Below are 13,300 nucleotides of genomic sequence, written 5' to 3' on the forward strand. Positions count from 1 at the left end.
TCTAAGACAGAAGAAATACTACATCACCAGCTTTTTTCTGGCATTACTTTCTGCTTCCACTTTATTTTGCAAGCGAAATCATCAAGTGCAAAAGGATGAGGAAAAGTAATTAAAAAAAGCTAATGGAGTTGGGTTGGGGCTAATTTGATAGATGGGCTTGAGTGGTTCGGTGTCAGAGTGTGGCAGGAAATGCAAGTGAGCGGGGCCAGATGAAACAGCCATCTAGGCCCGGGGATGGACAAAGCCTTGGAAACAGGGAGCTGTGGCAGTGATGTCACTTGGAAGGTAAAATAAGGAGAGATCAGATGGACAGCTTGCTTTTCTGTTCCTCAGCTGAAGGCTGGGCTTTGAGGTTCAGCTTTGCTCTCCATGTTCTCCAGCAGGTTCCTTACGTAGAGCCCTGGTACCGCTTGCATGGCACGTGTCCCATGGACCATGTCTGGTCATGTTGGCAGGCCCAAACAAGTGAAAGAGTGACCTGTACACATAGATTCCTCTTCTAAGCCCACAATCAGAAACATTAGTGATTTGCCTCATCCCTCAAAGAGGCCTTGTAGTGTCTGAGATACCCCTGCATCACATCCCAGCCCTTGGACTGCATTTTAGAAAAGGTGCTTGTTCCAGTCCCTTCTGAATATTAAAACTCCTTTTTTTCTTTTCTTTTTTTTTTTTTTTGGTTTCCTGTGTGTGCCGGCGCATTCGAATACCAGATTATTCCCCAAACATTCCTCGTTTGTTTATTTGTCCATTCCTATAACTGACTTGTGTCTTTCAGCCTGTTCTGACGGTACCTTTCCGCGTGATCATTCCCTCTGCTACAACGCCAGCTTCAGGGTACTGGTACTTAAACCTCCTGTCCTCTGCAAGGTAACTGAGCTTCCACACTGAGCACTGACACTTGGAGTTTTGAAACTATCACTTGCTTAATAACTCTACATCCGTCATTCTTGGATGAAATCCATGGCAAACAGAATGTGAGAAAGTGAAAACTAATGAGCGTCTTCAAGAAAGGATAGGGAGCTTCTGTTATTTCATTTAGTCCTAAGAGTTTAACTTCTGGCACCTCCATCACATTTCCAAATGGTAACTAAAGGTTGTTACTTTTTCAAGTTGTGCTGTGTAGCACATTTCATCAATTAAAATGCACCCTCAATGTAAAATCACAACAGGGCCAGCCTGGCATGAAGGATGCTATCATGTCAATTTTTTTCTTTTTTTAAAGGATACTTTTGTTTCAAATTGCTGAAATCTTTATAGAACAGATTCAAATTAAAGAAAACACAGATTTAAATATAACCATGGAAGGAATACAACATGCATTCATCTTAGAGTACTATGCAGTTTACACTCCAAGTAAGCTAACCCTGCTTTGCGTGCTGTAGTTTAATGGTGTTTGTAGTGATTATTATTAACTTTGTGCTAACAGGATATAAATATCTCCTTTATTATGTGCGATCTTGTGCAATGACCCCATATCGGTCCAAAGTTTCCAGAGCAGTGTTATCAAATGACACTTTCAAGCCATTGAGGAGATTTAAGATAAAAGGCTCGGCAATGCACAGCAGGTGGACAGGGAGGGTGAGCGGCAGAGTAGCTGGGGTCCATCTCCAGCCCTGCTACTGTCCTCCTACACGGTCTCTGGTCAGAAACACAGTCCTGTGCTCAGCTGCCATGAGCAAGCTTCACTTGCTGCTTCTCACCCTCTTCTATTTACCTGGGATTAATGTTTGTGGGTAAATGTTTCATGGAAGCACCGAGCATTACTGTGTCTGCTTTTTTAATGCTGCATCTCCACAGCATGCCTGTAGTTCTGCATTGGTATGGAAGGGTGGGAACAGCACATCTGAGGCTGCTCAGCAAATCTGAAACACCCTCTCTCCTCTGTCTTCCTTGGTTATTTTCTTTCCCACTGTATTTCTGCTTGTGGTAGCTGGGGAAGGACAGGACGGGTGAAGGAAGAAAGCAGGGAAGCACACTCCAATGTGCAGGTTAAAAAACTCACTACAACTTCAGTCAGCTGACAGAAATTCAAATTGCAAGGTTACAAGTTTAGGCATTTTTTACCAGTAGATTGCAATGAAAAAGAAAGTCCTCTTTTAGATCCAAGACAGCATTTATCTCCTTCCAGGTCCCCACATACCTCTTTAAAACATTGTCTGCCAAATCCTAACTCGAAGAGAAATGAGGTAAAGCACCTTGCTCCGTCCACAAGCAGCATTCTCTGTTTTGCCTCTTATTTGTTCAGGCTGAGCTTTGCATATTTTTGTTGCAGTTGCTATCAGATAACAAACTCTCATGAAAGTCTATACCTAATGAAAGTGATAGATCAGACATCCACCTGGCAGAGAAGGCCGGTGTATTACTGTGTACCCAAATTAGACTTTGGCCTAAGGCTGCTTTGAGTCAGACTGCAACAGAAGTAGGAGTTTAGCAACCCCTGTCCCTTCACAGTGGTACATCTTCAGTCAGCCCTGGTTTGGTGCTGGCTCAGCTGTCTCATCTGTAAGTGACATTAGGACCAAGGGCACGGATACAAAAGAATTCCCCACACAATCCAAAGGAAATCTTCTGTATGCGAGAGCAGAAATGTAAAGCTGAAATGATGTTCAAATCCCGTGACATTCACAGAGATTTCTTAGAAGTGCTCTGAAAACAAACTGGGTAATGCTCGGCTTCTGTTGTAGTTAAAGTTGTCAATGTTTCCTTTGCTTTCTTTTTACATCAGAAAAAAATGGTATTGTGATGATTTCAGCTGCAAGAGTGATCAATAGGAGAGGTGGGTCAGCCAGCTGAACAACCTCAAACCTTGCTGATCTCCATGGTAATTGTCATAGAGCTGATCTGCACCAGCTTATGCAAGCTAAGAGTATGGCCTTTCACTGCTATTTTAGTAAAGTTTGGGAAAGTTTCAGATACTAATTTAGTGCCGCATTTTGCTGTCTCTTTGGTGAAGAGTGATCCTCCACAGAAATACAAAGCACTTCCAAGGCTGATTTACTCAAAAAGTGCATTGATTTTGCTGGAGGAAAAATTTTGCTTGACCTCAGAGTCCCTGAATTTCCCAAGTGCACTGGGTTCAAATGAACACATAAGTGAGACTCTTCCTGAGCCTAGAAGCAGTGCCGGGAATAATTTGTATTCACAACCGTTTTCCAGATCAAATACAGGACCAAGATTTAGGTCTGGTGGAACGAGGTGGGGACAGAAGTAGGTCAGACTTGGAATGATGTTTTACCAGACTGTGTGCTTCAGGATGAGTGCAGAACCCGAGTGTCTGTAGGTCTGCTACTGATTTCTGTCTGAATCGCTTTGGAAGATTTCATCAGCAAAAAAGATGCACTGGTTCCATTTTAACAAGTCTGCTCGAGGGCTTGTGAAATAGATTTTTTGGGTTTATATGCATGTCCTCCTTACTGCAAATACTCTGTGCTCAGAAAGAGAAAGAGCAATTTTTCCTATTGATCAAGCGAGTGAACAGCCATTCATTTAGCAGAATATCTGTATGTTCTGTACAATTCAAATGCTGCCTATTCAGCTAGTCAAATATCTTTGTTCTATGTCCAAGTAGGCATTTATTCATCACTACATAGCACTGCAATTCAAAAGCTCAGATGTTTAAAGATATATATAGGCAATATTTGGCTTGCATTGGCATGTCTAAATGACTTGGACAGCTAAGTCCCATTGGGCATCTAAGTCCCTTTGTTAAAGGGAAATAGAAAACTATGTTCTGGTAGGTAACCTGCAGGCACCTACATCACTTCTACTGTATCTCCTGGACATTTAAAGGATCTATTTTCTGTAACTATCACAAGCATATATAAACATGTTTAGATGAATAGAATAGAGTAGAATAGTTTAGGTTAGTTTAGTTCAGTTGGAAGGGACCTTCAAAGATCAAGTCCAACTGCCTGACTTCTTTGGGGCTAACCAAAAGCTAAAGTATATTATTAAGGTCATTATCCAAATGCCTCTTGAACATTGATGGGATGGGCATGTCCAAAGACTTGGTATTTGCTGGTATAGAACCAAAATACTTATTTAATCAACATGTACAAGAGTTTGACTGAGAAGCTACAGCTGGCATGCTGCAGTTGATGCTTATTAAACAATCATTTCAGGCTTACCTTGTGCTTCTCCATCTGTTTGTATCTGTTTGTTTCTACTCTATCTTCTCTTATACTCAAACAACATGAACTGTTTGAGGTAGGGACTGTCCTTTCATTGATTTTATACAGTTCAGCAGAGCCCCAAACCTGCACCTGAACGGAGAGATGGTGACAGTCATCATGGAAACTTTCTGTGTTGTACAAGGGGGCTATTTCCAATACTTCCACGTGATGGATCTACTCAGAGAATTACTTGAAAGGTGTTTCTGTTATATATTTCAGTCTGGACCTCTAGATCATCTAGTCTGATCTTTTGTATGCCACAGGCTGTAGACATTCGTCTTTGTATTCCCAAGTAGAGAAGAGTGGCGTATGTTCAACCAGAGATGATATTCTGGAAAAAACATCCAGCCTTCTTGAGACGAGATCAAAGGGAAGAAAGAGGGGTACTTTTCTAGTCTCCCCAATAGTTTGTTCCAGTGATCTGCTGCCATCACAGCTGGAAGTCTTGTGCCTTGTTTCTAATTCTAGCAATCTCTTACGGGCATGCCTCTGTCTCTGCTGGACAGTTGTATCTTACAGAAGTTAAATAATAATAGTCATAGCAATGAGTAACTACCTGGTGACTATTGACGTGATATCCGCATCCAGTGAGTCCTGCCTGTGTGACACCTGTACAAGCAGGACTACCTATACATGCCTTATAGTGCAACTTCTGATTTTAACAGGGAATTAAGTTCTCCCTGGGCTCACGGTCACCACCTTTTTCAAAGTCATGCTGCCAAGGAGGAGAGAAAATCATTACATTTATATCACTCGGTTCCATGGGCCTTTCATCTTGCTCTCATTGTGGCAGGGGTTTAACTTTTCACAAGGCTGACACGACAGCCCAGCTTGCAGCAATTATTTCCCGAGTTTGTTTGGAGCAGGGTTTAAAGCATCTCCAGAGGAGCGCCCTTCCCACGAAGCACCCTGTAGACGATACGGCGTGCTGTGCTCCCCAGAGCCTGCCAGCACGGCAGATCAGCCCTCGAGCCATTTTTCCTTCTGGCCCTTTCTTCCCCCCTACAAGGTAGCAGCTTTGCCCAGGGAAGGTGCAGGGAGCAGAGACACACGCCACGGTACTATCTTCAACTTGCTGTTGTGTGTGTGTGGTTTTTTGGAACCGACTCAACATATGTGAAGGAGAGTTTAACCAGAAAAGGAAATATAAGCAAAGTGGTTGCATCCTTTTGCAATCAACTATTTTCAAGGCTGGCCGTCATCTGCTTAATGAGAAGACTTTTTCCAGTTACCAATGAATAGTTTTATTTTACGTAATTGCAACCATTTCAGTATGGCAATTAAGATAGAATGTTACCTTTGGGATGGGATCAATTAAAGGTTTGAAAATTGAATTTGGGATCATGATTAGTCTCTTTTACATCGCTTTAGTATTCTAAAATATATAATTGTATGATTCAACCCTTTTTCATACATATAGTAAATATAACCTTTCAGGGTTTCTTTTTAAGCAAAACCAGATTTTTAGAGGCCTACTGGTAACTAAAACCATAGCATAATGGGGGAAAAGGGTTTCCCTATTTGATTAGAGGAGATTTTAAACTTACAGTACATGAAAATGTTGAATTTAGTGTAATTGGTTGTCGGATTTCTTCAGAATTGAAATCATTATGCCCTGGCCGCATTCCAAGACATCCTTTCTTTATTTTTTTTTTTGTAAGTTACAATTCAAACCAGTGTGGAACAGGCTATAATGTTGTAGTTGCTCATGTAATGTCACCGAAGCTGACTTCTGAATATAGACAAAGGACTTCATGTACCAAAGTGCTCCACTGGTGGAAAATTGATAGCAGCATGAGATATGCTATTACAGGCTTTTTGTTCTACCTCCAAATTTGTGCTGACTAAAGTGCTTTTGTGCCTGCACAGGAAAAAAATCTGTCTAGAAGAGGCTGGAAGCTTAAAACAAATGCGGCACGGAGGGCATAGATTCTTAAGCAGGACTGTGTGAATTTAGCTGGAGCTCACTAAATAACAACCAAAGTGCTTTATTTTTGTCAATTACAATTTCCTGAAAGGACATGAATCACAAGGAAAATGATCAAGCAGCAAAGAATAAAATTCCCTCCAAGATCAGAAAAGTAAAACGAAATGGAAGAATTAAGCAGTGTTTCCTAACTCTTGTCAGTCCAGCTTGGAGTTATTGCCAGGTTTGTACACACCACAATCTATTCAAGCGTTTCTGAGAGATAGGAACCAGAGATGCAGTTTGAATGCAAATTAAGCACGCACTTTCTTCCAAAGCAGCTTGAAAAAGTCAGCGTGACCATGGATATACGCCCCCTTCCTCCACCCTCCTTCCTAATATAAATAAATCAGCCAAATAGCACCATCGCCACTGCCCCCGCACCCAAACTGGAGAGAAAAGGCCAAAATAAACATTGTTGATCATGAGCGATTCATCTAACCTTGCATTAGCAATACTGGTGGAGTGTCTCAGGAGCAGGAGATTGTGCAGCGAATGGCTCTTGTGTCGTTTGGGTGACTTTGCAGATCTTTGCAGGTGACTTTGCAGTGGAATTGCCCTTGGAGAACCATGATGGCCATGGGACAATCCTTTACCTACTCCAAATAATGATTTTTTGGAATTTTGGGCAATGAAACTGGGGCCCTTTTCTGTTCCCATCTGAAGCAAGCAGAGGCAGGCAGCCCTGAGCAGCTGGCCCTTCCTCGCAAGACCCCATGCAGGACTGTGATGTCTCTACCTTTGGTGCTCTGCTCGACATAGCATTTCCTGCTCTTCCCAGCCATCACCCTGACGTTGTCACATGCTCGTTTTCCTTCCCACTTCAAATTAAATAAGTGTGTTCCCTCTCCATTCATTTTCCCATTAGCCCAGGGCATTATGCACTCCGTGTCCCTGTATGGTACTCAGCCCCAGCACTGCCGCAACAAGCAAATCTTTTTTCTTAAACACAAGGCTGTGTTAACACAAGGCTTAAACACAACACTCTAACCTGGCAGGGTTTTTGCTTTGAATTTTCATGTGAATCACAAGGTGCAAGGTCACGTAGTTACAGACAAGGTCACTTCCACTCACGGCAGCGACAGTGGGAATGAGTAACCTCCTAACTGCCCGCAATACTTGGTCATATTTATCTATATTTTTATTGGAGAATTCATTCACCTCCACCCTGATAAATTGAGCTGACATCCTGAGGGGTAACTAAATGGCAGTTACAAAACAAATGGACCAATAGTCTATTTAGCCCAGTCAGTGTGATCAGAATATATCCTTCAAAATAAAATACTACTGGATGGGGTATGGGAGTCCTCCAGATGGCCAAGTGGATAGCTTTCTAAGGTCAGCATGAATATTTAAACAGCGTTTTTTACAGTGCAAGCATTAAAGGCACAAAGTTGGAGCTGCTCATGGTATCCATGGAACCCAGATCACTCGCAAGGATACCTCTTTACCAGAGAAGACAAAACAGCAAGGCTTATGTGATTATTGAAGAATATCTGCAATGTATGTAATTATCATTGTATTTTAATCATGCAGGTTCTTCAGCTGTGGGGTTTCTTCATGCTGGCTTTGTCCTAGGTGACAATACATTTGCCACGTGTAGAATTGGTGCTGTAGGGACATTAATGGTAGCAAACTGTTAAAATCTCGGTGCTTACAGTGCTTTCATGAATGGCAGTACCTTCCAGAGAGGCTGCATTAGGCTGTGCAATATCTTTTGTAGACTCCTCAGTCATCACTGCATTTAGCTGACCATGCTTAGCTGAGACTTGCAGTACCTGGGGACATAACCAGTGGGGACATTGTCCAAAACCAGGCATTTGACGGCGTGCTTCCTACTATGAAAACATTTAGTCTCACTCCTTTCCCAGAAAGAAGCATGTGCAAAGGTAGTACAGAACTTGGGAGCTAGGTAACAGCACATCCATTACTCTGAATTTTATACCCAGGTCATTACACCCTTCCTTCCCAATCAAGCATTGTTTTTCACTTAGATGAGCTCCGTTTCTTTCCTGCCAGGATGTTACTCCCGCGTCCCCTGGGATCCTGACTCTATGTCCCCACTCATGACACCTCAAGCATGTTCTGCTGTCTCCCAAAGAATCCGTGTTCTGAAAATAATCCTGCTTCTATTAATTCCTCCCTTGAAAGACAAACACAATAAGAAATGAGTTAATGCTATTACTAATCTAATAACCACACACTCATCCTAAAATCATACAGCTGTCGTTTACCGACTCTGGGATGAAAGCTCCCGAGGGTTCATGGACTGTTCCTAACAGGTCCGTGAAGGGCAACTAGTAAAGCAAACTTATTCTCTTTAGGCTTAAATTCCTTAAGCATGGATCAGCACCTCCACTGGAAAATCTTTTGCAGCAGTCAAAAAAAAAAAAAAAAAGAAAAGAAAAGAAAAAAGAAATCTGTCTTCCAGCTATATGCAAGATCTGAATTCAGACTGGATTATTACATAAATACACAACCTCGTTCTAAAGACCTGTCAGTCTGGGTCCATTTGGGGTCTTTTTTTAACCTTTATTTTTAACCTTTATTTTGCAATGAGGTCATGCCAAGGTCTCAGCACTGCTATCCAAAGGCTTTGAGATTTTCCGAGTTGAGGTCAGAATTTTGCACTGTTAGCTACAAATCGACATGGCCCTGGTTGCTATTATCACGTTGTTGATAAGATGATCCTTTTGGAGCCGAGTGATTTGAACAATGTGATTCCAACATTGTTAAAAAGTAGGTGACTAGAATGAGATAAAGGGGAGCTCTGATCCCAGGTTTTCTCAGCATATGTTAGTACTATTTACCAGGGAAAAAAAATAAAAAAGACTATTATCTAACAATGATCATTACAATATACATGCTGTTTCTTTTATCTTTTGAATATTACTTTTCTAAACAGACCTCTGGTGATTTCTTCTTTCATTTTATTTCCATCTGTCTTGCTGAGACTAAAACCCACGAACTGTGCATTTTTTCAGTAAACATAGTGTTTTCTGTATTGTGAGATTTATTCCAGATCGTAGCACCCAGAGTTACTGCAAGACAACCAGAAAAGCAATTTCTTTCTTGCCTCCTTGCTTGCTTTCCTACCTTCTCTCTCATAGCTGTAGCAAAGACATGACAAATATGGTGAATTTAAACAGATATATATTTTTTAGACAATCTCAGAAAGCTTCTTGGAAAAAAAAAAAAAAAAAGAAAGCCTTTAGAAGGCCCCTCGTAGTACCTTTTCTGTTCTCTGTCACTGGATGGCTTGCTGGGTCATTTGTCAACTTTCTCATCCATGATCAGGAGAATTAAACTTTATCCAGAGTTTTATTTTTCGGGTCTGGCTGCTCAGCTCGCAGCAGTGGCCAGAGCCCCGCGTGAGGTGTGCTGGCCGTATATACCTGGGTGTACAGCTGTGTGCACGCCTGTTGTCTCTGAAACAGCCCCGGGCACTTGGCGATACCTCTCTGGTACACAACTGCCACCTCGTTTCAGGAAGACGGAGATGAGGAGGAAAGGGATCGCTCCAGTTTCACTCTGAGCTGTGTCAGCAGCAAACATGAGCGACGCCACACCAGCTTGGGCAGCCCAGTTCCACCGTGTCCCTCCAGCTGCTGTCCTGGGTGCCAGAGACCCCCTGTTCACACAGAGCAGTAAGGAGAAGGCTTTCTTCCTCTTCCTCAGCCCCTGCCTCAGACCTGCATCAGCCCTGCCCGTTTGCCAACGTGCCCAGAAGGCAGCGGGGCCTGCTGGTGAGCTCTATCCTGCTCCCTGACCCCTGTGCCCAGCTGCAGCCCCGGTGCCTTTCCTGGGGCTGCAGGCTGAGCAGGCGGCGCTCCTCACCCCCAGCTGTCCCTCAGCTTCCCGCGCCAGCCTTGGGTGCTACTCGGTGATTGGGACCATCTCTCCTGCTCCAGACACTGATGAGCTACATCTGGGTTAGATTTAAATCTCCCTCGTAGCCAAAATCTTTCCCGACTCAGTTATTTGAAATAACTGTTTCCGTCCCAGACTCCTTCCCATCTTCCCTTCCTGTCCGTGACAGAAAATAAAAATAGAAACAGCAGTAAAACACACTCTCTAGAAGCTGTCAGAGAGGGCAGTTACACATTTTAGTTAGTAAATATGATTGCTTGTGGGAATTACTCCATTCCAACCAAACCAGCAAGAGGAAGGGCTGAATCCGTCTGCCTGGCGCTCGGCAGAAGCGCACCTAGGCCAGGTCAGCCTGTGGCCCCGTTACACTCTGTGGTAAGAAGCAGGCCCTTGGAGGCAGATAAACTACATTCAGGATGTGCAAATTTCTCTCCATGGGCTATCAGAGGATATTAATATGACCACGGTCCTCATGCAGGCACCTTGCTTCAGTATCTCCTTGTAGGTCGGGTGACCGAAGCCAAGTGAAAACCTTGCAGCTAATGCCCAGCGCATGGCACCAGCTTCAAGTTAGCTGTGCTAAACCTCCCGAAACTTGAGCGCTGTGATTCCCAAGCCAGTTGCTTTTCTGGGCTTTGTTTTTTCACGTAGGTTTGTACGAGCCGTCAAAGATCAATATTAAAGTTAAACAAAGTCGTGTTAAGTTTCTAAAGCAGTGGCGTGTCTGGCCTAGCTTCGTGGCAGCTAGCAACATTGGAGCCAGAAGTGTAGTGGCAAGTTTTCTGTTCCAAGCAGGAAAAATTGGGAGGTGATGAAATGAGTATTCGCCTGAGGCTCTGGAAAACTGGAGACAGATGACGGTGCATCATATTAGGCAGGCACTTGCTGAAGAGCAAGAGCATGCACTGATGGATACTAGCAGCAGGGACACTTGCTTTCATATCACAGCAATAGCTAGTGGAAATCATTATAAGCCAGAGTCTGTACAAAAATGACATGCAAAAAATGTTTTGGAGTGGCTACTTTCAACAAGCTGAAGGGAGCAGTTGCCTTCCTGCAAAGCAGGCACCTCCTGACCCACTTCTTAATAGCAGCTGAAATCAAAGCCCCTTTATGCTGCTGAAAGCCTTGAACTGGGAAGCTGTTCCAGCAAGCAAGAAGTCCCGAGGCACTTCTCCTTGTCCCTTATATGTTCTTTCTAGCCTTTGGCTACTCATGGAAAGAAATGCCTTTCTACTTAAACATAGTTTGACTAATTAATCTATTCCATCTGTTCCTTCCTCCCAAAATGTAACCATGACACAGAAGTTTCCGAAACAGATTTGGTTCTCATATTGATAAACAGGTCACAGAAAAACAGGAGAGCGGGGAACGGGGTGAAGGGAAACGTTGGGATTTTAGCTTTTATTTCATCCTGACTAGCTTCTGACTCTCTTTCATGCAGACGGCTGATTTGCACAGTATGCTGCATACATCAGGGCAGTCAACAAAATGCATCTGAGATCATTTGTGCAACTAGATCAGAAAAGCTAATCGCTGCTTGCAGAAAGGCGCCAGAAAGTGCAGTGTGTTAAAACAGGGTTTTGTACAAATTCCAGTGGAATTAAGTAACTTCTTCGGGTATTTCTTGTAACCTGGGAGTTTCCTCTCTAAATAACTACCAGAGTCTGCTTGTCTCTTACACAGACTAGTAAATAGGGATTCAGTTTGATAAATTTCTTAAAACACCGAGAAAGAGCCAAATGGGTTAATTTTTAAAAGTTCAAAGTGCACCTGAGCGGCTGTGCTGAGGCTCGCCAGCTCACAGCTGCTGCAGAACTGAATGCAGCACTGTGTTGCCATGTGCAAGTTTGCTCCTAACAAGTTAGCCCTGCTGTTGTAGATCAAATGCCCTTTATCTGAGCTGACAGCAGGTAACTGATCAAATATTACTGAGTTTGCCTTTAAATTTTAACCTGCAAGAGTTACGCTGCATGCTGTCAGATTTTATGTTTCGTGACATAGGATGCCACAACCAGGCAATGCAGCACAGCATAATGCAACGTGACAGCTAAATTCAAAGGAAAAGACAGTTCTCCTGCAACAATTAAGCACTCCTGATACTCCGAGCACAACTCCAGTGCTTTGTGCTTGCTGCAGCCAGCCAGGTGTCCTCATAACAAGAATGTCACCTGCAGAGCCGCCAGTCTTTTTGAACATACAAAGCTAGACCACTGCCTGCAGGTTTCCTGAACTTTGCTGGGTTATCCTCCACAGTAGGATAAGACAACTTTAAATATGCTTTATTATTTTCCTAACATTCTGCTTAGTCTCTATTTTTGTGCAGTGGAGTTCTGTCCATGTTTCTCCAGCAATGCAAAGGTAAATTATCGATGATTTCCAAACTTGAAAGGAAAATAGAAAAAATACATACTTTCTAGCAAAATAACTGTGCTCACTCCAGACTGTATGTAATTTGGATAACCTTGACAACTAACACAATAAACAGTGCCATGATTTTAAGTGAGGATGAGCTAGCACGTTAAAATCTCTCTGCCAAATCTAATACAAGCGCCAACCCTTCCAGGTGTTTCATTGTGTTATCACACAGAACTAACATAATTTTTTCTTTCAGTTCTGAAGAGGTGGTCCAAAATGTTTAAACTACAGTAGTTGCAACATGTCAAAGAGGGAATTTATTATCTCAGCCCCAATAGGTCTTAATAAGCCTTACACAACTGTTTAGGCATTTATTCTATTAACGGCTGTTCATTCCAGTGGCTTCACCTGAATATTCATGATCTTACTATTCCCAGTGCTTCAGTGTAGCAGCTGTTTGAAATCCACAGCAAATGTTCAAGAGAGTTCCACAAATATAAACACCCTCACAGCTGAATGTTTGGGGCCTGTGCATCGCAGAGGAGAGACATGAAACATTTATGTGGAGTGATTTTTGGAGGACGGCATTTACAAAGCTTAAATAGTCCTTGCACATTTGGGAGCACTTCACTGTGATTGGGACATTACCATGGAGGACAAAGAGTCTGGAAGAGCCTACAGCCCACAAAGATGTTACCCTCGCCTCTATGTGATAATTCAGCGTAACAGAGGATTCCTGCGAAATTCCAGATTCAGAATCAAACCTAGGCAACTGCAATCCAAGGTGGGTTTTTTTCTTGCCTTATTGGCATGGGTTTGCATGAGGATGGAAACGGCACATATAGGAAGAAGGTACCAAGGAGGTAAGAAGAAGCAATGTACTCAAATAAATAAGTTAAGCTAAACACAGAAGGAAACATCATTATACAACAAA

The sequence above is a fragment of the Cygnus olor genome, chromosome 8, assembly GCF_009769625.2.
Source record: "Cygnus olor isolate bCygOlo1 chromosome 8, bCygOlo1.pri.v2, whole genome shotgun sequence".
Taxonomy (NCBI): Eukaryota; Metazoa; Chordata; class Aves; order Anseriformes; family Anatidae; genus Cygnus; species Cygnus olor.